The sequence below is a fragment of the Triticum dicoccoides genome, chromosome 3B (assembly GCF_002162155.2).
Source record: "Triticum dicoccoides isolate Atlit2015 ecotype Zavitan chromosome 3B, WEW_v2.0, whole genome shotgun sequence".
NCBI lineage: Eukaryota > Viridiplantae > Streptophyta > Magnoliopsida > Poales > Poaceae > Triticum > Triticum dicoccoides.
In genome coordinates this window covers 368,764,662-368,770,755 of record NC_041385.1, presented here as the reverse complement: position 1 = coordinate 368,770,755, position 6,094 = coordinate 368,764,662, and positions in this window count along the sequence as shown.

Here is a 6,094-nt window from a genome sequence, read left to right as displayed (position 1 = left end):
GGCCTTTTTTTTGGGCAATGCTCTAATAATGATGATCATCACACTTCTATTGATTACAACACAAGGATTACAACTCGAAACTTAGAACAAGATATGACTCTATATGAATGCCTCCGGCGGTGTACCGGGATGGTGCAACGAATCAAGAGTGACATGTATGGAAAATAATTCATGGTGGCTTCGCCACAAATACGATGTCAACTACAAGATCATGCAATGGCAATATGACAAAAGTAATGTATGTCATGATGATGATGGTGGAAGTTGCATGGCAATATTTCTCGGAATGGCTATGGAAATGCCATGATAGGTAGGTATGGTGGCTGTTTTGAGGAAGATATAAGGAGGTTTATGTGTGATAGAGTATATCGTATCGCGGGGTTTGGATGCACCGGCGAAGTTTGCGCCAACTCTCAAGGTGAGAAAGGGCAATGCACGGTACTGAAGAGGCTAGCAAAGGCGGAAAGGTGAGAGTGCGTATAATCCATGGACTCAACATTAGTCAAAAGAACTCATATACTTATTGCAAAAATTTAGAAGTCATCAAAAATTCAAGTACTACGCGCATGCTCCTAGGGGTATAGATTGGTAGGAAACGACCATCGCTCGTCCCCGACCGCCACTCATAAGGATGCACAAGCCAGGTACACTTCATGTTTCAAATTTGTTCCACAACTTTAACCATACGTGCATGCTACGGGATTTGCAAACTTCAACACAAGTATTTCTCAAATTCATAATCACCCAACTAGCACGACTTTGATATTATCACCTCCATATCTCAAAACAATTATCAAGCATCAAACTTATCTTAGTATTCAATTCACTCAAAAGAAAGTTTCACATATCTTGAACACCAAGTATATTAACATTAAGCAAATTACCATGCTATTAAAGACTCTCAAAATAATCTAAGTGAAGCATGATAGATCAATAGTTTCTTTAAAACAAATCCACCACCGTGCTCTAAAATATCTAAGTGAAGCACTAGAGCAAAAATTATCACGCTCAAAAGATATAAGTGAAGCACTATGAGCAAAAACTATCAAGCTCAAAAGATATAAGTGAAGCACATAGAGTATTCTAACAAATTCCAATTCATGTATGGCTCTATCAAAATATGTGTACAGCAAGTATGATTGTGGTAGACTAACAAGCAAAGACACAAATAATACAAGATGCTCCAAGCAAAACACATATCATGTTGGTGAATAAAAATATAGCTCCAAGTAAATTACCGATGGAAGTGGACGAAAGAGGGGATGCCTTCCGGGGCATCCCCAAGCTTTGACTTTTTGGTTTCCTTGGATTGTCTTGGGGGTGCCATGGGCATCCCCAAGCTTAGGCTCTTGCCACTCCTTGTTCCATAATCCATCAAAAAAATTCACCCAAAACTTGAAAACTTCACAACACAAATCTCAACAGAAATCTCGTGAGCTCCGTTAGAGAAAGAAAACAAAAGACTACTTCAAGGTACTGTAATGAACTCATTATTTATTTATATTGGTGTTAAACCTACTGTATTCCAACTTCTCTATGGTTTATAAACTAATTTACTAGCCATAGATTCATCAAAATAAGCAAACAACACACGAAAAACAGAATCTGTCAAAAACAGAACAGTCTGTAGCAATCTGTAACTAACGCAAACTTATGGAACTCTATAAATTCTAAAAAAATAGGAAGTCCTGGAAAATTTGTTTATTGATCAGCAGAAAAAATAATCAACGCAAAATCACGTTCCTGTAATTTATCATAACTAAATTCGTGCGCGCAAAGTTTCTGTTTTTCAGCAGAATCAAATCAACTATCATCGTAGGTTATCCTATAGGTTCTACTAGGCACAAACACTAATTAAAACATAAAACCACATCCAAACATAAGGTAGATGGATTATTTATTCCTAAACAGAATCAAAAACAAAAAACACAAAATAAAATTGGGTTGCCTCCCAACAAGCGCTATCGTTTAACGCCCCTAGCTAGGCATAAAAGCAAGGATAGATCTAGGTATTGCCATCTTTGGTAGGCAATCCATAAGTGGCTCTCATGATAGATTCATATGGTAATTTTATTTTCTTTCTAGGGAAGTGTTCCATACCCTTCTTTAAGGGAAATTGGAATCTAATATTCCCTTCCTTCATATCAATAATTGCACCAATCGTTCTAAGAAAAGGTCTACCAAGAATAATAGGACATGAAGGATTGCAATCTATATCAAGAACGATAAAATCTACAGGCACATAATTCCTATTTGCAACAATAAGAACATCATTAATTCTTCCCATAGGTTTTTTAATAGTGGAATCCGCAAGATGCAAGTTTAGAGAGCAATCATCAAAATCACGGAAATCTAGCAAATCACATAAAGTTTTGGGTATAGTAGAGACACTAGCACCCAAATCACACAAAGCATGAAACTCAAAATCTTTAATTTTAATTTTAATAGTTGGTTCCCACTCATCATAGAGTTTTCTAGGGATAGAAACTTTCAACTCAAGTTTTTCTTCATAAGATTGCATCAAAGCATCAACAATATGTTCGGTAAAGGCCTTATTTTGACTATAAGCATGAGGAGAATCTAGCACGGATTGCAATAAGGAAATACAACCAATCAAAGAGCAATTTTCATAATTAAATTCCTTTAGATCGAAAATAGTGGGTTTAGCAACATCACAGTTTTTATTTATTTCAATCCCACTTTCATCAATTTCATCATCAAGATCTAGAAACTCCAAATTCTTAGAACGCCTTCTAGGTAAAGGAAGATAATCTTCAGATTCATCAAGATTCATATTGCAAAACAAAGATTTAATGGGGGACACATCAATAACTTTTAGATCTTCATCTTGATTTTCATAGGAATTGGAAGAACACGCTTTAATAAAGGCATCTTTGGAAGCACGCATCATAGCAGTTCTTTCCTTGCACTCATCAATGGAAATTCTCATGGCTTTGAGAGACTCATTGATATCATGCTTAGGAAGAATAGATCTAAGCTTAAAAGAATCAATTTCAAGAGAAATTCTATCAACGTTCCTAGCCAAATCATCAACTTTAATCAATTTTTCTTCAAGCAAAGCATTAAAATTCTTTTTTGAATTCATAAACTCTTTAACACTACTCTCAAATTCAGAGGGCATCTTATTAAAATTTCCATAAGAGTTATTGTAGGAATTTCCATAATTATTAGAAGGATTACTAGGATAAGGCCTAGGATTAAAATTCCCTCTATAAGCGTTGTTTCCAAAACTATTCCTACCAACGAAATTCACATCCATAGATTCATTATTATTCTCAAGCAAGGTAGATAAAGGCATATCATTGGGATCAAGAGGAGTATTTTTAGGAACAAACATCTTCATAAGTTCATCCATCTTTTCACTCAAAACATTGATTTCTTCTATAGCATGCACTTTCTTACTAGAAGATCTTTCGGTGTGCCATTGAGAATAATTAGCCATAATATTATCAAGCAATTTGGTAGCATCCCCTAACGTAATGTCCATAAAAGTGCCTCCGCGGCCGAGTCTAAAAGATTTCTAGAAGCAAAATTCAATCCGGCATAAAAAATTTGTATGATCATCCATAAATTCAAACCATGAGTAGGGCAATTGCGAAGCATTAATTTCATTCTTTCCCAAGATTGGGCAACATGCTCATGATCAAGTTGTTTAAAATTCATGATATCGTTCCTAAGAGTGATAATCTTAGCGGGAGGAAAATACTTAGAGATAAAAGCATCTTTGCACTTGTTCCAAGAATCAATACTATTTTTAGGCAAAGATGAAAACCAAACTTTAGCACAAACTCTAAGTGAAAACGGAAATAACTTGAATTTAACAATATTGTTATCCGTATCTTTCTTCTTTTGCATATCACACAAATCAACAAAATTGTTTAGATGAGTAGAGGCATCTTCACTAGGAAGGCCGACGAATTGATCTTTCATAACAAGATTCAACAAAGCGGTATTGATTTCACAAGACTCATCATTATTAAGAGGAGCAATCGGAGTACTAAGGAAATCACTATTATTGGTATTCGAGAAATCACACAATTTGGTATTATCTTGCGCCATGGCAACAAGTAATCCAACACACAAGCAAACAGAAAGGCAAAGGGAAAAAGGCAAACGGGAAAGAGAGGAGGAGATTGGGAAAGAGAGGGCAAATAAAACGGCAAGGGTGAAGTGGGGGAGAGGAAAACGAGAGGCAAATGGCAAATAATGTAATGTGGGAGATAGGGATTGCGATGGGTACTTGGTATGGTTGACTTGCTTGCGTGAGCCTCCCCGACAACGGCGCCAGAAATTCTTCTTGCTACCTCTTGAGCACTGCGTTGGATTTCCCCGAAGAGGAGAGGATGATGCAGCAAAGTAGCGTAAGTATTTCCCTCAGTTTTTGAGAACCAAGGTATCAATCCAGTAGGAGACCACGCACAAGTCCCTCGTACCTACACAAAACGATAGCAACTTGCAACCAGCGCTTAGGGGTTGTCAATCCCTTCACAGTCACTTACGAGAGTGAGATCTGATAGAGATAATATTTTTGGTATTTTTGATAGATAGATGCAAAGTAAAAAGTAAAAGGCAAAGTAAAAACAAAGCAAGTAAATAAAGTGATATAGATTGATATGATGAGAATAGACCCGGGGGCCATAGGTTTCACTAGTGGCTTCTCTCAAGAGCATAGATATTCTATGGTGGGTGAACAAATTACTGTTGAGCAATTGACAGAATTGAGCATAGTTATGAGTATATCTAGGCAATGATCATGTATATAGGCATCACATCCAAAACAAGTAGATCGAAACGATTCTGCATCTACTACTATTACTCCACTCATCGACCGCTATCCAGCATGCATCTAGAGTATTAAGTAAAAACAGAGTAACGCCGTAAGCAAGATGACATGGTGTAGAGGGATAAATTCATGCAATATGATAAAAACCCCATCTTGTTATCCTCGATGGCCACAATACAATACGTGCCTTGCTGCCCCTTCTGTCACTGGTTAAGGACACCGCAAGATTGAACCCAAAGCTAAGCACTTCTCCCATTGCAAGAACTACCAATCTAGTTGGCCAAACCAAAAAGGATAATTCGAGGAGACTTGCAAAGATAACTCAATCATACATAAAATAATTCAGAGAAGAATCAAATATTTTCCATAGATAATACTGGATCATAAACCCACAATTCATCGGTCTCAACAAACACACCACAAAAAGAAGATTACATCGAATAGATCTCCACGAGAGAGGGGGAGAACATTGTATTGAGATCCAAAAAGAGAGAAGAAGCCATCTAGCTACTAGCTATGGACCCGAAGGTCTGAAGTACACTACTCACACTTCATCGGAGGGGCTATGGTGATGATGTAGAAGCCCTCTGTGGTGGATGCCCCCTCCAGCGGAGCTCCGAAACAGGCCCCAAGATGGGATCTCGTGGATACAGAAGGTTGCAGTGACGCCCGGATAATTAAGCTACAGTGATCCCACGCTAATGGTGCCACGTCACCACGATTACTGCTGCTAAGCTATCGTTAGGACAAAACCGGTCCAAATTCAAAATTCAAATTAATGATAACAATAAAAGTTTTCAAAAATTAAAACAAAAAATGTTTGGATTGTACTAAATATTACAAAGGTAATTATGGTGCAACAAACCCATTTTTATAAAATGCCTAAGTAATTTAAAATGATTTAAAACAGAAGAGTAAAATAAATAAAAGGTATAAAAAAACAAAAAAAACAAGAAAAGGGACCCCCCCAATGGGCCAACCGGCCCAGCTGACAGCCAGGCCAGCCCACTAGCCCAGCCGGCCGACCCACCCCACTCCATTATCCCCTCACACCCGGAAACCCTAACTCCCGACCGCACACATCCACCCCCCCACTCCCACGTCGCTCTCTCCCCCTCCCCGATCCAGATCTGGATCGAGGGAACCAACCCACGACGCCCATCCCTGTCGCCTCGCACGACCCCCGCTCCCTCTCGTTCTCCATCGTCGCCGAGCGCCCCGCTGCCCACCTCGGCGGGCGCCTCACGTCCCCGCCACCAGGCTGGCGCCCCACGCCGAGCCCAACTCATC